The sequence below is a fragment of the Grammomys surdaster genome, unplaced genomic scaffold, assembly GCF_004785775.1.
Source record: "Grammomys surdaster isolate TR1022 unplaced genomic scaffold, NIH_TR_1.0 126071, whole genome shotgun sequence".
Classification (NCBI taxonomy): Eukaryota; Metazoa; Chordata; class Mammalia; order Rodentia; family Muridae; genus Grammomys; species Grammomys surdaster.
In genome coordinates this window covers 1,942,697-1,969,260 of record NW_021620880.1, presented here as the reverse complement: position 1 = coordinate 1,969,260, position 26,564 = coordinate 1,942,697, and the positions used below count along the sequence as shown (strand labels likewise).

General features: G+C 38.6%; 1 protein-coding gene across 2 annotated transcripts in view; it reads left to right on the top strand.

Annotated features, from left to right (window-relative positions):
- Positions 1 to 587: 587 nt before the first annotated feature.
- Positions 588 to 26,564, top strand: part of Rap1a (RAP1A, member of RAS oncogene family) — an 86,134-nt gene continuing 60,157 nt past the window's right edge. The window contains exon 1 of one of the 2 annotated variants that reach the window (XM_028755638.1): positions 588 to 730. The gene's annotated coding sequence lies outside the window, so the exon portion shown is untranslated. The remainder of the gene's footprint in view (positions 731 to 26,564) is intronic. The other variant, XM_028755639.1, reaches the window with a different exon arrangement.

Here is a 26,564-nt window from a genome sequence, read left to right as displayed (position 1 = left end):
TCCTCAGGGCTTCCTGTTGCCATTACAATGGCCCACAGGCTCCACAGGGTCTGGCCATTTGTCCGGATCTTGGCGCCCCACTTCTGCTCTTTGGCCATAGACTCTACTCATCCATCCCTTTTGCCATTCCTGAAATATGTCAGACACATCCCACCTCTGGGTTTGTGGCTGATTTTCTCTCAGCCTAGGAGGGTTGTTCTTCTCATCCAGCCTCTGTTGGCTAGATTTGTTTCTTCATAGCATGAGTGAAAACATTCAAAGCCCTCCCTGGTGACCTGTGAATTTTGCTACTTTTTTTTGCTGTTCGTGTTCCCTCTCCTAGGTCACAAGGATGAAAGCTCTAGAAATGACTTTATAAGGCACTCAACTAGTAACTGTCCTATGATTGCATCCCTTCAAAATTCTCTCTGAATTTTTTTTTTTTTTGGTCCTTCCTCATTTCAATGTTGGCCTTAACACCTTCTCAAAAGGCAAGGCTACAGCTCTTGTCCGCACACTACTTCTCCTGACCCTTTGAAGCATTGCTCCCTTAAATAGATTCCGGACACTGCCGGGAAGGCGGAGCCCGGGGCGGGGGCGGGGCCTGCGTGCTGCGTGCGTGCGCGTTCCGGAGGCGCCGCCGCCGCCGCTCCCGAGGCCGCTGCTACTGCCGCCGCCGTGCAGAGCCCGAGCCCGAGCCGCGGCCGAGAGGAGGGAGGAGGAGGAGGTGGAGGAGGCGCCGGGCCGCGGGGTGAGTACGGGGTGCGAGTGAGGGGCGCGGGCTGGCCGCACCTCGGTGGCCCCTTCTTAGCCATCCGCGAATCCCAGGCGGCGGCCGGGGGCCTGGCAGGCGGGAGGGGCCGCGGCTGGAGGCCGGAGCCAGCCACGCCCGCGGACCGAGGCCGCCCGGCGGGGCCTGCGGGACCCGCCGCGAGGGGCGGGCCGCGAGATGGGACGCGTGTCCGCGCCCGCTCCGCTGTCGTCTCCGTGGCCGGGGAGGTGCGGTGCCCTCTGCGCGGCCTTTGCCCCGGCCGCCGAGCGCTGACACCTCTGCGTCCCACTCCGCCGCCGGCACGGTTCCCGCCCTCCCTGCCCTCTGTCTTCTGCGGCTTGCCATGTGTTCGTCTTTGCAGCGTTGCTCTCGACTCTCTGATCTCTGCTGCTTCCCCCGAATTTTGTCAGGAAAGAGGCCACGGTGTGAGTCTTGTCTGCCTTCCACCGAGGACGTGTGAGGAGTGTCGGGGTGGTGGGATTGTGGCTTGTCTCCTTACTCAGAAAGTTAAGGACAGTGTCTTCTGCTGAGTTGTGTAATTTACTGTTGCAAAGAGAAGAGAGCAAGGAAGGACAGTTGTGTCCCCCGCGTGTTCTCCCCCCTCCCCCGTCTGAGATTTCCTCACAGGATAGAAAACTAGAGTTTAGGGGACCTTTCATCCCTTGGAAAAAGAGCTACGGTTCGAAACAGTGAGTGTATTGCCGTTGGGAAGGGAAAATCATTTTGTCGCTGCTTTGAAGGAAGTACTGTGTAAGAAATGGAATAAGAGGGCAGGAGGTTAATGGGCCAAGTGTTACAGGTACCAGCCACTGTTTTCTGCTTCTTGGGTGGCTGAAGATACTGTTTTTATTAGAGTCAAAGTGTCGACTCAGAATTAACCAGAGTAGTTAGCCTTCAGAAGCAGGCAGTTTTAAGAGATGATGCTGGAAACAGGATTTGGAAACTTTCTTTGAGTTTCCTGTCAGAATGTGTGGGGGTAGATATGCTATGAGTACTTTTTTCTTTTGATGTAATTGATTTCTGTAACACTTTGATATAATAAGTACTAGATTAGGTCCCAGACTCCTTCCTGTCTTTATGCTTTTCTGTAACACTTTGTCTCAAAATTATATTTACATTTTTGGATATTCTTTCTTAATATGGTGTTTCAATGAATCTTGTTTAGTTTAGTTTCTTGCTACTTCAGGTTCTGTTATGATTGTGTTTATTAGAAAGGATTATGCCTGTTCCAGCATTTGTTGAATGAGTTGAGTGCTTTGTTACACATCTCCTATCTTTTTGAGAGGAACCTTTATGTTAAATGTTGCCTTCCACTTCCATTATAAAAATGCCATTCTTAACCATTTCTAGAATGTGGTGAAATATATGGACTCTTCTTTTGCACAGGAAAAACAAAACAGGCATTTATGCACAGAATTTTGTATTCAGCTTCTGGACTCCTCTAAAGCTACCCATAGACACTCATCTTAAAAGTGAACTGAGATCCTGATATTATTCAGTTTCATATTAAAACTTTTGAAAAAAAGTATACCGTTTTTGTGGCCTCAGGTGTCATTTTGCTTTCACCTTAAATCCTGGGGATTTTGGTTTCTGGGGAACAAGGTTTAAGAGGTTTAAAATTGATTACAGTTTTATGTGGAAAAGTTTTCAGTATCTACTCCCTCTTCCCCCCCCCCCCACACCCGAGTCTTGTGTAGCTCAGTGATGTAACTGGGGAAGACCTTGAACTACTAATTCTCTTGCCTCTACCTCCAGAGTGCTTGGATAGGTGTATACTTCCCTGACTGGTTTATGTGGTGCTGGGGATGAGGCTCAGCTTCATGTAGGTATGTTTTAGCAGTCAATGTGTTAACCAGAAATGGTTAAGAATGGCATTTTTGTATGGATGTGGATTTTCATTGTCATTTGTGTGTCTTGTTGAGGATCTAAGCCAGAGCCTCAAGCACAGCTGTCAAGCATGTTACCACTGAGCTATATCCCCAGCTCTAACCAGTAGCCATTTTTAAACCAATACTCCATAGTATCTTTTGGCCCCCTAAACTCATAGTCCTGACTAATCAGGCTTTTGCTTGTATAGTCTATGTTTTAGTAATATGAGCAATTGAAAATCAAATAATTTCTTTTTCTCTTTCAAGTTTGTTCATATGTGTGGTCTTCATGTAGTTTATTGTGAAAATATGCAATATTCAGGAAGTACTTAATTGAATGTCTACTGTGTGAATAAGAAGTTCTTGCTGTCATCCTTTAAACAGGAGGGGCAGACCACAACCAAGTAAATGTAGAGTGTCAGGTGTTAGAGCTGTGTGGAAGGGTGAGGACTGTTGAGGGGCTAGAGGACGCTGGCTGGGAAGACCTGAGACTGGAGCAGAGACCTGAAGGAAGTGAGGAGGGATGTGTGCTTCCTCAGATGCAAAAAGATGACAGGAAGAGCAAAGACCCTCGAGTATATGTGACTCTTTTGAGAACAGCGAGGAGGGCAGTGTGGTGTAAGAACAGTAAGCAGGGAGAGAAGAGGGCTTGAGATTAGAGAAGTAACTGGCATCCTTATACTCAATAGTAGGACTTTTGGATTTTACTTTGAATGAGATGGAGGAACCCTTAGAGTAGACAAGAGACCTTATTGACCTAAGTGTATGAACATCATTCTGACTATTGTGTGGAAGTCAACTCAGACTGGGGAAGGAAGGCAAGAATAGGATCTAAGAATTTTGTTTTCTTTTCTTTTTTAATGTTCTGGGGATTGAACCCAGGTCTTTGCACTTGCTAGGCAAATGCCCAGTAACCAAGTTACATCCTGCCCTATGTCTTCCTTTTTAACCTTTCAGCCATGCTAAAATAGTCCATCTTCTTTCTGTTGGGCATGTAGGTATCTTCCCCTCCCCATTAAAATGACAATGACATTTCACAATAGTCTAGGCAACATTTTTCTTTTCTTTCGGAATACTTCCTTGAGATTTATTTCTAAAAGGATCACTATATGAATAGACTTATAGTAGTTGGTCATCTAGTTTTAACAGCCATATTTTTTGAGCACAAGTTTTATGGCAATTTAGTTTGCATTGGGTGTTATCACCACGAATGATTGTTTTGGTCATCAAATGAGATCTTTTAGACAGGTTGAATTAGCTCACCTCTGCTTTTCAGCATTTAACCACAGAGTGCTAATTGTTGGGAATACAGGAATAAATTAAAGGGCCTTTGCTCTCAGTGGACTTTTACATTCTTCTGTTTTATAATCTAATAGTGAAATAACAGTCTTGACAGTGTTTTCTATTACTGTGAACTTTGTGGGTCATTGATGGTCTTATATAAAATAAACTTCTAGTTGTTCATTCTGGCAGTTACTTTTTCTATAAGGAGTTTTTTATAAGCCTCTATAATTTGTTTATGTTTTATATGATGTTTTTAGAATCTTATATATTTGACAGTAAATTATATCAAGTAGTTCTTAGTTAAGAGCAGTTGAATTTTACATTGTTGTAGTGCCTCTTATTTAGAAAATAGACTGTTGTTGTATTATGCAAGGCCATCTTTGAATCTTTGACATTTTATTTAGTTTTAAGAGGAGGATGATACCAGTTTGTTTTCATAGAAAATTATACCACCAAGGCTTTGTTCAGCATTTCTGGTTCTGGAATCTAGATGGTTTGATTTGGTCTGAGCCAAAGCTGTGCCCCCTGTAAAGGGAGGGAGAACAGCTGAGTTCCCAGGAAGCACCTCGCACTGTATAGCATGTGCTAGAGGTCCAGGGGGTGCTCACAGAGCTCAGTGTTCAAGGGGCTTGGCTCCAAACAGCTCTCACTTCAGATGGTCAATAGCAAAAACTTGTACAAAGCATTTATATCTTATTATTCTGGTACATTTAAAATTGTGAACATAAACTTACTTCCCCTAAATGTTTTTTTTCAAATTAAGCTAATCACTTATGAAAAGTTACAGCATAGTTCAAGTATTTTATGCTCATTTCAATGTTGTAGTGAAAATTACTGCATTACTTAATATAGATTTTTATCTTGTAGAAAATACTAGCATTAATTAGGAATATTTAAGCTTTTATATGTTAATGAGAGGAAGTTGAAGTATCCTTTATGTATGCCTGTGTGTAGACATATCACAATAATTTTTATGTGCCTTTTAGTATTTCATATACTTAATTTACATTTTGAGTTTTTTGTAGTAGCGTTATGGTTATACAGTGAGCAATCTTGGCCTTCCTCCCTTGGGGATACAGTTTTGAGATGACTGGTTAATTTGTTTCAAAGTTAAATGATCCTGATGAGTATCAAACATACAAGGTTAGCTATATTCATTATTATGTTCTGATCAGCAAAGCAATTCGGCAAAGAACTATGCCATGCTCTCATTTCTTCCTGAAAATAGGCCTTTCAGAGTGAGGGATCTGACGTGCGCTCACACATGCACCAATATAAAAAGGGAAGTTGTGTGATTATTAATGTAAAACTGAAATAAATGGTGTACTTTCGTAAGAGGAATAAAAATGGTCCTTTTAGTAGTATTTTCAGAAATACCTGATGTATACCTGGGAAATTAACTGTTTTAAGAAATAACCTTTTGTTATTATACAAGTGAATGACTTTTTAAAAGAGTACTTAATTTAGGGCATATCAGTTTTCTATAGATAAATCTGAAAGAATCTTTTTGTAAGTCACTCTAATTTTTGCCAGGTTTTTTTTAAGCTTAGTTCATATTGATAGGGTGAACAATAAATAAAGCATGTAAATCATGTGTTTGGTTTCAGGACATAATACAGTGTAGTCATATTTCCTAAGAATATTAAAGTATGAATAAATAAAAACCACTTTTTAATTAATTAACAATTTAAAGGTCCTTGCTTTGAACTCAAAAGTGTATATCAAGCATGCTACTTATTGTGGCCTTTAAATTTTTTATGTATATGTGTATTTTGCCTTAGTGTATGTCTGTGCATCACATGTGTGCCTGGTTTCCAAAGAGGCCAGAAGAACATGTGGGTGCTAGGCATTGAACCAAGGTCCTCAGGAAGAGCAACCAGTGTTCTTAACCACTGAGCTATTCTCCAGCCCCTTATTCATGTTTTTCATTTCAGCGTTGTTTTATACCCACTTATGGTGCATGTGAAAATTTTTTTGCTCAGGATAAGATTGTGGTTTAGCTTTTAGAAGCAAAACTACAGATGTGCAAAGAACTAGGTGCAGCTGTTGGACACGCCTAATGGTGTTGGTGCTGCTGCAAGTGGACTGGAGGGGATCTCTTACTTTAGACTGCCAGACGTGTGGACGAGAGAGCACATTCATTCACTAGATTTTCAGTGATAGTTTTAAATTCACTTATAAATAAAATCATTCTATTCCAGATAGGATGGTGATACAATGCAACATTAAGACAGCAAGTTCTATGTTAAGTGTTGTAGTAGTTGACATTTAGCACTAATTTTAGAATTTTATGTAGTTTATAATCTAGCACAAATCTATTGGATGTGTTTGAAACTGTCCTTTCAGATCAAATGTAAAAGTATTGTATACTTTCACTAACAGACCTATTCAGCCATTGGACCAATGTCTTAAGTATAAATTTATTTTATTTTACTTTATTTTATGTGTATGGGTGTTTTGCCTGCATGTATGTCTGTGTACCAAATGAGTGCCCTGTTGAAAAAGCCAAAAGAGGGTGTCACATCCCCTGCAACTAGAGTAATGATGGTTGTTAGCCATTGCATGGGTGCTGGGAGCTGAACTCTAGTTCTCTGGAAGGGCACTAAGGAACCTTAAACTCTGAGCATCTCTCCAGCCCCTTAAAGGTTTTTTATTACCTATATTTATGATCTCTGTTTTTATTATGAGCATGCCATGATGTGGATGTCAGAGGACAGCCTGTAGGAGTTGGGTCTCTTCGTCCACCATGATTCTCAAGGATCAAACTCGGGCACCTTTGTCTTTTTCACCATCTCACCAGCCGAGAGTTTGGAATGAGTCAAAATTAAACTCTTTGTTGGACACATTTACATGTGTAATATTTCATGTTTTCTTTTTCTTCTTTCTTTTTTTTATTTTTACCAGTGGTACTTTTTAGTAGCTTTTTAGGACTTGGCTGTCTGTTAAGTGGTAGGCCTTGTGCAGCTTCATAAATATTATCCCTTAGTTGTCAAAAATAGAGTAAAATAAAAATTTAGATTGTGATGTAGCTCAGTACACACACACACTATACTGGAGTTGTTTCCTTGTTAAGCTGTTTGAATTCTATGTTTAATGTCAAGGTTTGTGACTTTCTTTCTTTTTTATGTAGATTTTTAATATTTTTCCCCACATCAATTAAAATCATCTTGTGTCACTAAAATGTCTAGTTAGGATGGATGTGTGGATACACCAAATACATCAGTTTGCATTCTTAGTGAACTCTGGGAGCTTGCCAGGTTTATTTTCAAATTTCTTCCTTCTCAGACCTAACTGACATGCTTATAAGAAACAATAGTATATTTAGTTTGCAAAGTGAGGATGGATATTCTAGTTTCTCTTATTTTGCATGTGTGAGTTTGGATTAATTTGACATTCACTTTCAACAGTCATACATAGAAAAGCTCAACTGTGGTGCTTTCTTTTGAGATTTTGGCTGTCCATTAAATGATAGGCCTTGTGTAGGATCATAAATACTACTGAGTTTCACATAACATCCATTATACAATCTGAAAGTAACCATGGGCCTAATAGAACCTGACAACAAAATGCGACTGATGGGTTTTTATCCTGAGAAATGTAGTTCCTATTCCAGCTAATCTGACATACCCCCTCTCACCTCCCCCTGAGAGAGACAGAGACAGAGATCAGTATTACATCGTGGCAAGTTTTGAAAAGAACATAAGGGTAAAGAAGAAATCTAACATTTTTGATGATCCCACTACACAGAGCAAACCACAGCAATATTTCAGTATGAATTTTTCCAGTTTTTCCTTTGTGTGTACAGACTTTTCTTTTTATAAAAGTTAGATTTGTGGGCGGTGGTGGCGCACGCCTTTAATCCCAGCACTTGGGAGGCAGAGGCAGGCAGATTTCTCAGTTCGAGGCCAGCCTGGTCTACAGAGTGAGTTCCAGGACAGCCAGGGCTACACAGAGAAACCCTGTCTCGAAAAACCAAAAAAAAAAAAAAAAAAGTTAGATTTGTGCCTTATACTATTTAGTTATTATTTTTCCTGTCTGTATGGGATGTTGGTCCCTTGGTTTAGAGCTTTAAGGTTGACTATTTATCATACTACTATTTTAAACAATGGAGAGACATTTTTGTACATTTATCATTGATTGCATTTGTTTTTGTCTTTTCCTTCCTCCCTTTGCTTTAGGCTAGATTCCCAGAAATGGGATCTCAGGCTCAAAGGATAGTTGCCCTGAATGAGTGTCTTGCTGCACCTTCGGTGGCATTGAGCAGGTTAGTTTTTACAGTTTTTGCCAGTGGGGTCGATCCATATTAGAGTCTTCATGGTTATACCTCAGACGTCATATTATTGAGAATGTGGAACACTATCAGTTTGTAAGAGTGGAAATTTACAGTTCTTTTGAAAAAGTTGAAGTGAGTTTCTTTAAAAATCCTTTGATGAAAGTGATCTGTGACAAAATAGACAATGAAGTTGTGATCTGAGCATTGTGTGTTTTATTTATTTTGGGTTTTTTTGAGTTTTTTTTTTTCTAAAATGATGAATATGGGAAAGTTTATTTTCTTGTAAAAAGGTGGGGGGCAGGGTAGAAAGGGATGGTGGGAGGGAGGGAGGAAGGGGGGGAGAGAGAGAGACAGACAGACAGACATAGACAGACAGACAGACAAACATATTGTTCTGACTTAATAAACAGTGTTTAATAATGGCTCTGGAGTTAGGCAAGCCTGGTCCAGAACCTTGCTTCACCGCTTATGAAGTCTTAACTTGATGATTTGATATTTCTAAAAGTTGGTTTCTTATTTTTAAAGGATCGTAATAATAGTACTACCTACATCATAAGTTTGTTGAGAAGGTTTGAAATAATGTGTAAGACTGCTTGGGTTATAATAGGCATTTAATAAAAAAACAGCTAATTTGTTAATTATTTTTGGCCAGTTTCAGAAGAGGGAGGTACCTCACTCTTTGTGACCTTGTTTACATGAACTAATAGAGATACAAATGAACTGTAGTGTACAGTACTTAAGGAGAGAGAGAGAGAGAGAATGGTAGACACTCTTTGTGTCAGAAAAGTCAGAAAGTTCAGAAGCTGAAGGATGGGATATTGATTTAACAGAGGTGTGCTCTGCAGAGATGCGTAGTGGTTAATAGCACTGGCTGCTTTTGTAGAGGACCCGGGTTTAATCCCCAGACACCCACGTTGCTTGTAACTCTAGGTGCAAGGGACCCAGGAACCTGTTCTGGTCTCTGGGTAAGGCAGGCATGTAGTACACTTACATATATGTGGGCAAAACACTCATACACATAAAAAAAAAAATCTTCCCTGGGTATGCCTTTAAGCCCAACACATGAGAGGCAGAGGCAGGTAGAGGCAGGCAGATCTTAGGAATTTAAGACCAGCTTGGTCTAAATAGCTAGTTCTAGGACAGCCAAATAGTAATATTTTTGTTTTTCTAAAACATATACAACTTGTGCAGAAATTCAATTTTCTTTAGTGTTGTGAAGTGTTTAGTTTAATTGGTTAATAGAGAATTCTTAGTTTTATACTTTGTATTCTGAAGATATTGTAAAACTGTTCACTGTAAAGTGAAATTCTTTTTCATAGGTTAAATTTTTTTATTATTATCTTATTTTATATGTATGGGTGTTTTATCGTCATGTATGTCTGTGTCAGAAGAGGGAATTAGATCCTTTACAACTGGAATTATGTATAGCCTTAAGCTGCCATGTGAGTGCTAGGACTTGAACTTACATCTGTGGAAGAGCAGTCTGGACTCTTAACTGCTGAGACATCTTTCAACTCACCCCACTCCATTTTTTTTAAATTCCTTATAAATGCTACTAGACTTGGAAAGCATCAGTTAACGGAGCAGAGGAGGTACAATATGACAGCTTAGAAGCTGAAGGCAGTGAAATAGAGAGCAACTCCAACAAAGGGAAATTGGCCTTTAGAATAAATATTTAAGTATTCCCAGTTTTCCTTTTTCAATTTCTCTCTTTGTTTTTGAAATGAGCTTTCGGATCCAGTTTTAGTCATTCTAGTACCTGACTCTAGTACTTTCCACTTGGCTGAAAAATCAGTGTGCAAGGTTGATCTGACTTTTGATATCAATCTATCTGAAAATAAATTCATATGAACTGTGAGTTAGATGCTTAGTATTATACAGTTGAAAACCAAACAACTCTCTTGTAGTTTTAAGATGTTTATATTTTTAAACCAGTTCCCATTTCTTTCTTAATGTTTTTTTTTCCTACAAATAATGTCTAAGTTCAAAATGAAATCTTAAAGATGCTAGGAATTAAAACCCTGGCCTGTGTATGGCCAGACAAGTACTCCACCACCGAGCTCCATACTTAGTCCATTGTTAAGTTTTGTTCAGTTCTCTTCCCTTTAAAAGTATCTTTGAAAATACTTTAAATCCATAAGTATAACAGTAGTGTTAGAGATTGTGGCTGTTGCTTTTTTACAAATACTTCTTGTTTGTGAAACTGTTTCAGATTTACTAAACTAGATGGTATTTCATTTACTGAAAGACCTCAGGTATTCATAGTACTGAGTTACTGTTACAGCATTCAAGATTCTGGTTGAGTCAGTTTTGAATAAATTTGAGTTATTTTTGTCTGCTGAAACAGAAGTCAGAACTATGATAATTCTTTTAGGACTGACAACCTTCCAACTATAGTTAAGAGAGGAAGATCTTTCTGGATTGGGCCATGTGGCACTGCCCCTCTATGGCCTCTTACATTCTTAGAAACCTGCTTGTATTTGGCAGGAAAAAAAATTATTAGATCAAGTAGCTACCATTTTAGGGTATATTATTAAAATCACTCAATTAAAACCCTTTTTGTTTTAGTTTTAAGAGGTAGGGTCTTAGTATGTTGCCTAAGCTGCCCCCAAATTCCTGGACTCAAGTGAGTCCACTGCGCTCTGCCAGTCTCAGTAGCTAGCTGGTTTGGCTTACTTGTTCATTATTATATGAGGTGACATAAAGTGTGTGAGACTCTAACCTTTGATGCCACAATTTTGAAGCCAGTGAGGTTAGTAGGGAACTAATCACATAGGACTATGGAAATGGTTTGGATTCTGTGATAACTAGAAAAGGAAGGCACACTGCTTATCACTTCCCTGTATGGATAAGTATATGTAACACTTGAGTCTGAAGGCAGCGCTACTAAGAATACTAGCTAAAAACAAATCTACATGGTAAACAGCAGTTTCTTGTCTGTTAATCCTCCCTCCCCATCTCTCTCACTGTGGTGTGTGTGTGTGTGTGTGTGTGTGTGTGTGTTTACATATTACAAGCACTGGCACAAGCCATAGCTGGTGTGTGGAGGTGGAGATTAGAGGACCACCTTTGGTGTTGGGCCTTACATTCCACCTTTTTTTGAGATGGAGTTCTCTTGTTTGCTGTGTATGTCAAGATAGTTGACCTGTGATTTGAGTTTGAGTATTCTCTTGCCTCCTCCATAGGTGTACTGGGATTGATTACATAGACACCTTGCCCAGTCCAGCTTTATGTGGGTTTTTGAGGTTGAATTTAGGTCCTCTCACCTGCCCAACTGAGCTATCACCCCAGTCCTGTAGAGTACATCACTTTTTAAAAATTATTATTTTTAAATACAACATCACTGTTTTCCCCAGGAATCTGCAGAGATCAGAATAAATTACTTTTAGTATTGCAGAATGCCTAGTAAAATTATGTGTGTGTGTGTGTGTGTGTGTATATATATTTTTTTTTTTTTGGCGTGGTAGTGCACACTTTTAATTTCAGCCCTTGGGAGGCCAATTCAGGAGGATCTGAGTTTAGGGTCATCCTACTCTCCACATTGAGTTCTGTGCCAGCCAGGGCTACATAGCTACACAGGAGAAATCCTCTCTCTAAAGTAAAAGAACTCCCGCTGCCAGAGAGAGAGAGAGAGGGAGAGGGGGAGGGGTATGGGGAGGGGGAGAGGGAGAGGAAGAGGGAGAGAGAGAGAGAACGAACGAACTGGTAACATGTAGACTCAAGTCTTTGGGCCTGGTTTCTATAACTCATTAACTCATAGTTAATGTCAGACTGTGAGAGCATAATTGATTTGATTCCTCAGTCTGTGGAAATTTTTTTGTTTATGGTGGGGAGAACTTGGCATTGAATTACATTAGCTTTTAAGTCTAAAAATTTGAGAATCCGATTAGCCTTTACTTAGTCTGACTAGCAAAGTACCAATGAACTTGGTACAAAAAGCTCTTTAAGGGCATGGAATCCATGGAGAATAAAAGTATTTTCATTGAAGGGTTAGAAACCACTGATCAATTTTGTAATTTCCTTGGGGACTTAAAGAAAGGAACTAATATTTCTTTGCTGGTAGACGTCTTATCATTCCACTTAAACTGCATAAGTCTTTGAAGTGGATACTGGTTGTCTTAGCTTGCTAGTGTTAAGATACAGTAACGGACATTATCACAGTGTGGGGAGGAAAGGGTTTATTTCATCTTACAACTCTCGGTTCATACTCCATAGAAGGAAGTCAAGGCAGGAACCTGCAGACAGGAACTGAAACAGAGGAACTCAGAGGAGCATGGCTTGCTTCTGCTGGCTTGCTTAGTCTGCTTTCTTAATACAACTCAGGACCACCTGCCCAAGGGTGACATCTACCCACCTACATCAGTCATTAATCAAGAAAATACATTATAGACTTACCTACAGGCAGTCTGAATGGAGGTATTGTTCGTAATTAATGCTCCTCTTCCTAGTCAACTTTAGCTTGTATCAGGTTAACCAAATAACAACAAACCACCCTCAACAAAGGCACTTAATGTCACTATCACAGTATAAAACATTGCAGTTTTTGAAAGCCTACAATCTTAAAGAATTCACATTAAAATTTTAGTCTCTTTAATATATATATATTTTTTTTTAAAGTTCTAAGCCTCTCTAAAGTGTCCAGAGCTTCTCTAAAATACCCACTTTTTCCTCAGGTTTCTAAGTCTGTCAGATTTCTGTCTCTAAAATTCTAAAGTCTTGTTATCTGTGGGTTCTCGTAAAATCAAAAAATGGGTTGCATATTTCTCTATGGGAGAAGAACCAGGGCATTGTCACAATCAAATCAAGCAGTACCAAACTTCCACAGTGTAAGGAGTTCAGTAGTTTGACATCTGGGATCTACTTGTGATCCTTTGGGCTTCACAGGGCCTGGACCACTTCTCTGGTTTAATCATCTGCAGCACATCCAGGTTGTTTCCTAGGATCACGGCCAGGTCCACTCTCAGGCCGCTGCTGTCTTTGGTAGTGCTGACAGGGTGCTGGGATCTCCCCTGTAACTGGGCTCCACCTTCAATAGCCTCTCCTGGGATCTCTTCAGTACTCTAAGCCAGGTTCATGGCACCAAGCCTCAACTTCTCTCTGTGGGACTCTCTTCAATTTGAGGCTTATACTGCAACTGGGGGTTCACCTTCTTCACAAGTGGCCTTTTTCATAGTGCCATGTCTCAGCTGCTCTCCATAACCCCTTGATGCCTTCAAAACTTTCGTATTTGCAGTTTTGGTGGCCATCAGGAACTAAAGCCTTGCTCTACTGTAGCTTCTGTGTGCTACATGTGAGGAAACATTTTCCTGAAGATTTTGCCTCAATGTTCTGATATTTTATTAAAGGTGATTTCTCAGCTTCAGCTAAATGACACCAATTGACCAAGAAAGCAAAGGTTTTAACTGGTGGTGCTGGACTCTTAATCCACAGCTCCAGCTTATCAGAGACTATAGAATTTTTTGTTTGTTTTTGCTTTTTTTTCCCCCTTCAGATAGGATTTCTTTGTGTAGCACTGTCTGTCCTGGAACTAGCTCTGTAGACCAGGCTGTCCTCAAACTCACAGAGATCCACCTGCTTCTGCCTGGCATTAAAGGTACACACCACCAGAGGCTACAGATTCTTTTTCTTAATTCTTTTATTTACATTCTAAATTTTGGCCTCCCTCTCCTGGCCCTCTTTGCAGAGTTCTTCCCTATCCCCTATCCCCATCCCCCTCACCTCTGAGAGTACTCCTCCAACACCCCCCCCCACCCCCCACCCCCCACCCCCGTTGTCTCTGAGGCAACAAGTCTCTACAGGTTTAGGCACATCCTCTCCCACTGAGCCAGAAAAGGCAATCCTCTGCTATATATATGGAGGATTGGGGGTTGGGGGATTGGAGTATACAGCCCATCTATACTCTTTGGTTGGTGGTTTAGTCTCTGGGAGCTCCCAGGGGTTCAGGTTAGCTGACACTGTTGGTCTTCCTGTGAGGTTGCCATTCCCTTCAGTTCCTTCAATCCTTCCCCTAATTCTTCCATAGGGGGTCCCTGACTTCAGTCCAATGCTTGGCTGTAAGTATCTATATCTATCTCAGTCAGCTGCTGGAAGAGCCTCTCAGAGGACAGCCATGCTAGGCTTTTGTCTGCAAGCACAGTATAGCATCAGTAATAGTGTCAGCGTTTGGTGCTCATCCATGGGATGGATCCCAAGTTGGGTCGGTCACTGGTCAGCCATTTGTTCAGTCTTTGTTCCATTTTTGTTCCTGCATTTCTTTTAGGAACAATTTTGGGTCAGAAAATTTGAAGGTGGGTTGGTGTCCCTATCCCTCCACAGGAGGCCCTGTCTAACTACTGGAGGTGGTCTCTTGAGGTTCCATATGCCCACTGTTGGGCATTTCAGCTAAGTATCCAAAATATATAAAGAACTCAAGAAGTTAGACTCAAAAAAAAAAACCCAATTAAAAAATGGGGTACAGAGCTAAACAGAATTCTCAATAGAGGAATCTTGAATGATTGAGAAGTACTTAAAGAAATGTTCAGCATCCTTAGCCATCAGGGAAATGCAAATCAAAATGACCCTGAGATTCCACCTTATACCAGTCAGCATAGTTAAGAGCACTGACTGCTTTTCCAGAGGTCCTGAATTCAATTTCCAGCAACCACATGGTGGCTCACAACCATCTGTAATGGGATCTGATGCCCTCTTTTGGTGTGTCTGAAGACAGTGACAGTGTACTCACAAATATAGAATAAATAAATGTAAAAACAAAAACCATAAACATACAAACATCTTTAACCTTCCCACCCAGAGTTGTACTCCCATTGTACATATTTCTCTTGAATTTTCTGTTTCAGTTAGCTAGTGCTCTCATCCATTCAGCTGCCCAAATGAGGAAATTCTGAAGTCCTCCATTTTCCCTCGATTACTACATCTCCATTACTCACAGCCTGTATTTATAGGGAGTGTGGATAGAGGTATGTTCTCAGCTGAGGTTTCTCTTTACAGATAACTCTAGCTTGTGTCAAGTTGAAAACACAACAAAAACAAAACAACCAACCAGGGCACTGTCATTGTCCAGTTCTTATAAGTGATTAAAATAAAGGTAATTGTAGTCTTTATGAAAATTCACACAGCTGTAAGGTTATTATGCTAATACCAAGCTTCCCAGACAGACAGATGAGTAGCATAAGGCAGAAAGATAGATGCTCAATAATTGTATATGTCCTGCTTAAAAACATGAATGAAGGACTGAGTTACAAGGAACTATTGCTGTACCAGTTATCTGTTCTTTAGTAAACTACACTATTGTCCTCTTAGGTAAGTCTAGAAATTTTCTTCAGAAATGACTACCAAGTCAGGCTGGAGAGGTGGCTCAGCTATTAAAAGCATTGCTGATCTTCCAGAAGACCTGGGTTCCATTACTAGCATGTACATGGTGCCTTTCATCCAGCTGTTATTCCAGTTGCAGGGACTCTGATGCCCTCTTCTGACCACTGTGTGAACTGCATGCATGTGATATATGTACCTACATGCAGACAAAACACTCATACATATAAATAAACATATGAAAAAAGAGAAAAGTTGCTTCAGCTTTTTTTTCTGTTATCCCCATCCCCAGTGAGACTTAAATTACTTATAGTAAAATGCTCTTTAAAACTCCTGAGGGCAGTGAAGATCAGATACTTTCTTTCTATTTTTTTAATTTATTTTTCTGTCATACAATACATCTCTACTGAAGTTTCCCCTTCTTCTCCTCCCAGTCCATGCCTCTTGCTCTTCCTATTGCCAGGCAAGCACAATGACACTGTGCTAAGCCCTCCTCTCAGATTATTCTTTTCAAATATTCCTGTGCCTTTTGATACTTAGTTCCAAAACTTAGGACAGACTTCAGTAGTAAAACATACCTTGACTTTTAAGTAAATGTTTAGTAACCTCTGATTAGTCTTTTAGTCAAATGTTACACATTTTACACAGAACATCAGCATTATAATTCAGTAGCATTAGAACTCCAGCCTGCATTTAGAGCAGTGGATAAGTACAGTTTTAGAAGATGTGTTGTCCCATTGTTCCCATTGTGCTTTAGACTTGGACTGCTGTCACCAATAGAACAAGCTTGAGCTCCTGTCACCACTCAGTGCCATCTGCTTACGTGTGCATGTAAGGAATAGTAGGCCTCAGATAATGGGTACAGAGAATCATTGCTTTAATGTCTTCTTAGCTGGCTCTGTTTAGGTTCATGTATGCTGGGCTTAGTTTTCACTCCTTAGACCTTTAGTCATAATACTGTCATGACTATTGTTTAGTGTCCCCTGTGTGCTGACATGCAGAAGATGGGAATGTGGATCCTTTTCTTTAAAGTGTCTAAGCTGGAAAAAGTTATTTTTTTAAAAAATCAAATACTCATAAAAGAGTTGTCTTTACATGACAAACTATCATCCCTTCCCTTCCCTTCCATCCTGCTGTTAATTGTCACAGTGTATTAAATCAAGTTTTTAGTCCTATAAACCACAGTGTTTTATACAGCAAACCATAAGAAGTCTCTTAAGGGGAGAGAGCAGATGAGCAGCGATGATGGGGTTTTCACGGCTATATGTGTGAAGTATGTATTAGTGTAGAGTACAGAAGACAAAGAAATAAGAAAAGGTCTTAAATTGTTACCTCCAAATCATGGGGTTAAGGACAGTTGTTTTAATACAGGATCTCCTTGTGTGGTCCGCAGTGGCCTGAATTGGAAGTCCTTATACGTTGACCTCTAGCCTTCTGATAGCTCAGTCATGCACTCTACCACCCTGGCCCATTACATTCCTTTAACCATTAGTTTAGGAGCTTTTTACACATTATACTGTTTATATCTTTTATATTCAGAAATAAAAGCTCTAATATGAATTTTATTAGAGTATGAAATTAATTTTAAAGATGAAATTCTCAGATAAAATTAGTCAAACACTGCACAATTTAATAAATATAGCATTTGAAGTAGAATTATGAGAATTTTTATATGATTAGAATTTGTGATAAAACTAAACAGGAGCAAAATTGACTTTCTAGTTTCTGAATGTGGGGAAGGAGAGATCCAGAAAAGATCTGAATGTGGGGAAGGAGAGATCCAGAAAAGATCTGAGTGTGGGGAAGGAGAGATCCAGAAAAGATCTGAATGCGGGGAAGGAGAGATCCAGAAAAGATCTGAATGTAGGGAAGGAGAGATCCAGAAAAGATCTGGATGTGGGGAAGGAGAGATCCAGAAAAGATCTGAATGTGGGAAAGGAGAGATCCAGAAAAGATCTGAATGTGGGGAAGGAGAGAGAGATCCAGAAAAGATCTGAATGTGGGGAAGGAGAGATCCAGAAAAGATCTGAAGTGCTTATTTATGATTGCATGCCTTGGAAACTTTAATCATCGTAATTGCCCACTTACATTGATTTTCACCACTTTATAGGTAACTGTTAATATCAGAGCTTAATTTTATTCTTCTAAGTGGTATGCTAAGTCTCACTCTGTGTCAATTCATAATGTATCTGTGACCATCAGAAAGAATATTGGGCAAAAATTTGCATGTAATACTTGGTAGGTGTTTTGTTTTGTTTTGTTTTTTTTGAGACAGGGTTTCTCTGTGTAGCCCTGGCTGTCCTGGAACTCACTCTGTATAGATCAGGCTGACCTCGAACTCAGAAATCTGCCTGTCTCTGCCTCCCAAGTGCTGGGATTAAAGGCATGCGCCACCACTGCCCGGCTTGGTAGGTGTTTTTAACCGCCTTCATTTTCAGTTTTCTCATCTGCAAAATGGAAAAATGAATGGTATCTAAACTTTAGGCATGTTTGAAAGTTAAATAAGTATGCCTGACATATGAAAAGCACTTAAAACTTTACTACTGCTGTTCTTATTACCGAAAGTTGGCATTAATGCCTCTCAGACACTAGAGTAGAAGATCTCTAGAGACTGGAGTTGTATGTGTGTGCACGTACATGAAGCCAGAGGTCAGTATCAGGTGCCTCTCTCATTTATTTTCGATAGTGTCTGGTGACTGAACCCAGAGCTCACTGATTCAAGCTAGCCTTTCAAGCCAGTGAGTTCAGGGATCTACCCTTCTCTCCTCCTCTCACAATGCTGTGCTGAGATTACAAATGCTGACTGCTGCACACATCCAGCTTTTGCATGGGGATCTGTGCTTAGTTCTCCATGCTGGCAACGCAAGTACTTCACCAGCTTAGCTATATCCCCAGGCAGTCCCCATTAGTTGAGTAAGGCAGTTTAGCAGTTACATTTAGGCAGGTTATGTTTTTAAAGTTAATGTATGAAATATATCTTTGACATTCATGTCTTAACATTTTAGAACTAAAGTAACATGGAAAATCTGTAACACAGTATAGGCAGAATTCTGGATTTGTGTGTTTAAGTACTCATTCTCTGAATATGATCTAGGGTAGAGCCAGGAAAGCCAGCTGAACTCTATAGTCTCTGGTGTTCCTCAGGTGGTAGTGATGTGATACTTTTCCAGTTTTTTTTTCTTTTTTTTCTTTCCATGGTTTTCATTTTAGAATTAAATATATGTGTTCCTTTGACTGGTCTATAATCTTGAGATTTTTCTGCCTTAGCCTCTCAAGTCATCATGACTGCAGACACAAGCCACCATATCCTAGCAGGTTTTATTTTTGAAGCTGTAGAAATAAAAGTGGACATTTTACATTTACTAATAAAAATTAATGATGTCAACTTCTCATTGTATATTCATTTTGACTTTGTAAATTCATTAAATGTACACATATTATGTGGCTCAAACTCAGGTTTTACCAGGTCTATTTGAGAAATGAAATGTTGCTGGAGATGTATCTCAGTGTAGAATACTTGTGGAGCATGCACTAAATCCTGGGTTTGATCCGTCTCTGTCTCATTAGGAAAAAAAAACAAAAGAAAGAAAGAAAGAAAATAGAACATACCAGTGAGGCATAGATATAGTGAATATTTGCTTTCTGTGTATGTGGTTTATATGGAAAAGTGGGGCTTACTTTTTGCCCCAGAGAGCTAAATTTGCGACCATCAAAAGTGGACTCAAAAAGCTAAAAGAAAACAAAGACAAAAGCCCTTCAACTTTACCTTTTAGCCTGTTAATATTTTAGTGTACAGCATTCTCCAAATTATTTAATGTAGTTCTTCCATCAACAGAAGCCAAATCAGATATATAATATTTCACATTCCCCTTTTCATGACAAATGAATATACTTTAACTTCCTATTTAATGGACAGATAACGTAGATGCATAACTGTTATTTAAGTGATGCCCTATAGCATCTCCTTTTTTTTTTTTAAATAAAAGTTGTTCAATGAATATTCTGGTTAATTTTTCCCTCATGTATCTTAACTTACGTCCTCAGGATAATTTCAAAAAATAAGAATTATTGTATATATTTTAATATTTTCAGTACATATGACTTAGAAAATCAAAGTTTCTTTCTCCAAAGACAATCACCATTAGAGTGTTTGTTCAGCACCTCCATGTATGTTAAACACAGTTTTATATACTGTATTCTTGAAACAGAAAAGTAGACTGTAGCTTCACTGTAAGCAAGTGCTTGCTTGTTGAAGGTATACTAGTCATGTTTTCATTCCATGTGCATAATTCTTACAGTGTGTTCCTTCTTCTGCCAAAGGATCTTTTCTTTATTTTTTATTATTATTTATTTATTTATTTATTTTTGGTTTTTCGAGACAGGGTTTCTCTGTATAGCCCTTGCTGTCCTGGAACTCACTCTGTAGACCAGGCTGGCTTTGAACTCAGACATCCACCTGTCTCCCTCCCAAGTGCTGGGATTAAAGGCATGCGCCACCACCGCCTGGCGATCTTTTCTTTCCTACTTCTTTGTTTGCTTGTGTCTGTCTCATAAATTTCTGATTGTGTTAGAGTCACTGGATCACTTAAGAATTAAAAGTGCTTTGTATGCTCATCCAGATTTTAATTGCAATATTTTTGTAGTAGAAGAAATAGAAAATATTTTGTATATGTGCAGGTATGCCTGTATAATTTACATATACAGCTTAATTTTGGCTCTAATTTTAAAAATTACTTTTTAAGTCGTGTGTGTGTGTGTGTGTGTGTGTGTGTATGTGTATTATATACCAGACTAGAATAATACACGATTTAATAACTTTTTAGCGCCTAGCCATAATTCAGAACTCTAAAGCTACCACTGAGTTTGTTATCTGTATTATAAAGTACTTGCAAGCACAGTAAATAAATAAAAGGGCTTTGCACTCTTGAAGGTACCTGAAAGCAAAACATAGTCTTGTTATACCTTTTAATCTTTAGTTTATTGATTGAAGAACTATGAGTTTATATTGTCTTTGCTTTGGAATTTGTTCAAGGATAGATATATCCTCCCCTCTCTTTTCTGGTGATGTATTTATTTTAGGCATCTTATTCTATTTCAATTTATTTATAGAGTTTGTGATGTATTACCTACACTTTCTTAAGGTTTATTCTCTCATAAATCAACCTATACCAGAATAGAGTTATCTTAGGTGATACTTATGACTCAGTATTTTTTATATGATCTTAATGTAATTAATACTTTGCTAGATTCAAGCAGGTTTCTTTATGGAAAATCAGTAAACATTTCAAAAAACTATATTTTAGCTTTTAAAGTAAAAATGTTTTTAGTTTTTAAAATTTACTCATTTCTTTTAGATTCATTTCTTCTATATAAACTTAGCTACGTGTACCATTTTTAAATATTTTGAATGCTAGTTCTGATTCTTTTAATAATTACATTACCTATAATTTTCCTTCCTTCCTTCCTTCCTTCCTTCCTTCCTTCCTTCCTTCCTTTCTTCCTTCCTTCCTTTTTTAGACAGTACCTCGTTCTGTAGACAAGGGTGGCCCTAAACTCACAAAGAGATCTAGCTGATTCTGCTTCCTGAGTGTCGGGACTAAAGGTGTGTGTCACTATGCCCTAGCCTGTGAAAGTCTTTTTAAAAGGACACCCTCAAGTGTATTTTTTAGCTGATCTCAGTGGCACAGATACACCTGTAATCCCAGCACACAAGAGACACAGGTAATTAATTGTTTAGGATCACGAGAGAACCTTCCTCTAGCACCAGATGGGAACAGATGTAGAGACCCACAGCCAGACATTACAATGTGAAAGACCTTGGAACACTCAGCCCTGAATGAGATGTCTCCATCAAATCCCTCTCCTCAGGGAACCCTGCAGAAGAGGAGAATGAAAAAGTGTAAGACCCAAGAGGATAAGAGGATATCAAACAAACAAGACCCTCTAAATGAACATGAGCAAAGCTCACATGAACTTACAGAGATGAAAGCAGAATTCACAGTTCTGTGTCAGCTCCTCTGTGCTTGTATTATGGCTTCCAGTTTAGTGTTTTTGTGGGATACTGAGTGTGAACAGGTGGATCTCTTATTTTGTGCCTTCTCTTGGACTTTTTTACTTTGTTGGTTTGTCTTGTCCAACTTCAATGTGATAGTTTTTGTTTTATCTTATACTTTATTTTGTTATGTATTTTGTAAAAAATGAATGAATGAATGAATGAATGAATGAATGAATGAATGAATGACAGATCGACCAACTAACTGGCCTACTGACCTAGCCACTAGGGTAAAGGTTAAAAACTGAACTGTTGTAATCCTGCTGGGAGAGGGAAAATCAGTTTTCTCCAAAGGAGTGACACTGTGCATGTATATCAGCTACTACAGGACAGGCCTCATGTTCAGGATAGTTGACCAACGTATTATGGACTCTACAGTTGGGGTGTGTGTGTTTGCTTTTATTTAGTTATGGTTGGGTGTATTTTGTTTGTTTTGGAGTGGTGGTTTCTTTTGTTCTCTAGGTTGTGTTGTTGTATTGAATTAAAGTTGGATGGATAGGAAAGGGTAAAGGATCTGGAGGGATTTAGAGGAGGGGAAGAATATGGTTAAATATATTTAACTTTTAAATATATTTAAAGTTAAAAATTGTTTTAAATAATAAAAAGTATAAAACTTTCCAATAAATTCACACACCAGGGTGGGGGAGGGGCAAGAGAAATGAAAACGTTTGAGGCTAGCCATTATATAATGAACTTGCTATATTTTATTTAAAAAGTGAGATTTTAATTACTCTTAGTGTTCTGGCATGTTCACACCTAGAATAAAGGCTGATTGTAATAAATCTGCAATTCACAATGTTCACCCTCCCCTCCACAGTTCAGACAGGATTGTTTCCAGTACTACTAGACTTTCTTGGAATTGAGTGGTTACTAGGTTAATTAGGTACATTATAGAAAAACTGATCTTGGAACTAGAGAGATGGCTTGTTGATTAAGAGTAAGCAGTGCTCTTCCAGAGGACCTGGGTTTGGTTCCCAGTGTTCACATTGGGCAGTTCACAACTGCTTGTAACAACAGCTCCAGGGCACCTGAGACCTCTAGCCTCTCATTGGGTACCAGTGTCAGGTTCACATAACCACACTCATATTCATAGTTAAAACTAATAAAAGCAAATCCTTCATTTGAAAAAAACCCATCTTGATTTGTGTTAGTGCCAAAGTGAAAACAACCATTTCCCTGATAGTAAGTTTTGTTTTGTTTTATCTGGTCTTATTTTGCTTTTTGAGACAAGAGTCTCACTGTGTTGCGTTCAGCTCTCATGTTCTGTCATGCCTTCCCAAGTCACTGGGGCTTGTTACTCTGCTCAGCTAGTAGTATCTTTTTGATGGAATGGTTATAAAAAATTAACATCTTAATTGTGAATTTATGGGCTGAGGTTTGCTATTTAACCAAGTTGAAGATTTCATGCTTTGGCACAAGATACAGCTTTCATGAATTGAAATATTTACACAAAGCTGCTTTTTTATCTTAGCATCACAGTCACAAATGACAGCTTTTGCTTGAGAATTCATTCAGTATGACTTCAGACCTCCCACTAAACCATGGGTAGCTTCACTACAGCTCTTACCCTGCTGACTGCTTACTTAGTTTCCTGAAAACTAATTTAAGTAGATAGTACATGCAAAGAAGATATACAATTTTAGCTTAGTTTGATCTAAATAAAATATGTGAAATTATTTTTATAAATAATTACAAAAATCAGAATGTATGATGGACATTTGTTTTTTATAAAACTGAAAATATTTCCATTTTCTTATTCCTCTTCCATTTATTCTTGCCTTATTAAGTATTGTGATAAGTCAATACCCATAGGATGTTAATTAGTAATGGCCACATGATAACAAGGATTATTTAACAAGTCTTTCAGAGAATATATCTCCACTGCTTGTAGAAATTGGGAGATTTCATTTTTATGTTTTGTACTCTTAACTAAAAGTAGGTTGTCTTTCGGGAAAGTATCAAATATTAATAATATGTAGAAGCCCATTTTTACTCTCATTTTTGTTTGTTCTTTTAATAATTTCTTGGTTTAAGCACTAAAGCAATATGAAAAATTTTAAATCAGTTTAGAAAGGTTAATTTTATGAAGTAATAAATTGCAGAAGCAATAAATACAGATAATCAAAAAGTATAGAAGATTACAAGTAAAATAAAATGGTCATCAATTTGTCATATGTCCTTAGAGAAACTTCTGTTAAAACATACATTTTTAAAATTTTTAATTATTATTTATTATGCGTATCTTGCCTGCATGTATGTCCATGCACTACATGTGTGCTGTGCCCAGAAGAAGGCATCAGATCTCCTGGGCTTGGAGTTAGAGATGTGTGTGAACCACCATGTGGGTTCTGAGAATCAAACCTGGTTACTCAGGAAGAATGACAATGCTCTTAACCACTGAAACATCTCTTTGGCTTCCAAAATATGCTTTTAAATATTTTGTAATTTTATTTTATTTTTTGAATATGTAGGGCAGCAAATCAAGGTCTTGTGCATCCTAGGCAAGACCATGGCCTTTTGAGAGAGGGGTCCCCTGTGTAGCTCAAACTGATCTCAAATCCAAGATCCTCCTTTCTTAGCCTCCAAAATGCTGAGGATACAAGCATATATCACCATCCTCAGCTAACAACCTCTATTTTATCTTTGTATATTCACAAGCTTCTAAATTCAAGTACTAGCTGGGAATCTGGTGTAATGGTACATGGCACATGCCCATGATCCAGAGGTAGGAAAAACACCTTGAATTATGGGAGACATAGTGAGATCCTGTGCTTAAAAACAAAACAGAAATACAGATAAAGTGAAACACCAAAAATAAAAAAATTAATAAAACCTGAGGTAAGACCGTGATTAAGTCCATGGTACCATGGCTTTCTTTAGCAAGTTGTATGAAGATATAGATAGGCAGACGTTCTTATATTTGTAATTCTCTTTAAAAATGTACCATTGCAAACTTGATTATTTAATCCAGTATTGGCTCATATATAGAGTAGAGAGATTCATATTAACAAGTAATGTAAACCATAACATTGTAACTCTACTGTTTGCTCACGTTTGTGGCACACACATACACAGAGGAGGGGGGACATGGAAGAAGAGAAAAAAAGAAACGTATGAGTTAACATTTCATCTTTCTGAACTTCAGGGCTGGCGAGAGAGAAAAGGAGAGTGGGCATGCACACCACACTTCAGCAGGAGACAGGAGGATTGGTGTCCCTGAACTCAGTGTATAAGACTTGATAATGACAATAAGTGAATGTTACTGGTGTGTTTCTTACACTATACTCAGAGGTTACATGTAAGGAGTAGAAATATTCTGCAATTAGCATTCTAGTTATACTTCCATTCGGAGACAAGTTGTCAAGTTTCCAGACTCTATCTGTGCTCTTCCTACTTAAATTATGTGTGTTTACTATAAAGGAAGATGCCATGTTATGCTGGCAGATGCCCCATATATCTCATGCTCACCTTAATTACTGATTAATCATTTAATTTTTGTTTGGTTTAATCTTTTATTTCACTCATCATAGTCCCAGAAATAGTAAATAATCACACACACACACACACACACACACACACACACACACCTACCACTGCAATTTAGGTAAAATGAATGTGCAATAGGCTATCTAAGGCATGTGCAAGTGCACTGTAATGTTTCACAGTGAAGTCTCCTAGTGACTTAATTTTTTATATCCCTGCCCTTAAGTGATATTATTTCCAGAGAAAATCAATATCATTTGTGTAGTACAAATTAGATAGACAAGATGGCTGATAACACAGTATGATACTGAGGTTAACCACACAGATGCTAGAGTCAAACTGCTTGGATTATAATTGCGATTCTATGATTTGTGTCTGTTCACCTTGGACCAGTTAGTTAATTTCATTACCTAATATAAGATGAGGATAATGATCTCTATCTCATAGGAATGTTACAAGGATTGAAGACGTAATTCACAAACAGTGTTCAGAACACTGTTTTGTACATGGTAAATTGGAAATAAATAGCGGTTACAGTTAATTTTTTCCTTGGCAATTGCTTACTGTGTAACTCAGCTGCCTCCGACTTGTGATTCTCTAGCCTCAGCCTCCCTCATACTGAGACTACCAACCACAGCAGTCACCCTTTGTTCATATTCTCTTTCTTCCTATTTTAAATCATATTTCCTACTGTTCCTACCAGTTTCTTGTCCACTTCCCCTGACAATATATTAATACTTGCTTCAATAAATTAGACCAGAAAGTAGCAATTTTTCTCCCTGAAAGGTAGCAGGTACTATATATTTTAGACTTTTAGGGCCATGGAGTCTCTTAAATATAGTAGACTTTCTATATCTGTAGTTTCACCAACTGTGGATCCAACCAACCAATGGTGGTCAGAAACTTTCTGTAAGTTGTATCTTCTGAGAAACCTCAGTTTTGCTTTTTCAGGCCTTTGTGAAGTTTAGATATTGCTTACCACATTATTGAGGATAACATCTTGAAGTGAACTGCCTGTAAATGTTAACCACATTTACGTAATTACATTATAGCAATACCAAGATGAGATTCCTGTTTGAATAACTGAGTACTGTAGTCTAGCCAGGTTGGCACAACTGTCAAAGAGTTCAGTAAATATTTATTTATCACAAAGATGAACAAGTATTGGAAATGATGAATAATGTAAGTAGAAAAATATGTTGGCTTGAAGGATGACAGAATAACAGAACTTAAGTAGAAATAAACAGGTAGAATCCCCAAGAGGAACTAGAACAGTTAGGTCTGGAGACCTTGACTTCACTGTGCAAGTGGTGGTGGTCGTCTCCTCCTCCTCCTCCTCCTCTTCCTCCTCCTCCTTCTAATTCTTCATCATCTGTTTTTTTTAAGGTGTACCATAGTCAAAATTAATGGGCTTTATCCATTTTTTAGCTCTAATTTTTCTTAACATAGAGCTTCCTGGGAAACTCATTGTAATGGCCTTATTTTGAATTTAGGTCCTTTTCTTTTGTTCAGTCCAGAGAAAGATACCTTGAATGACATTCACAT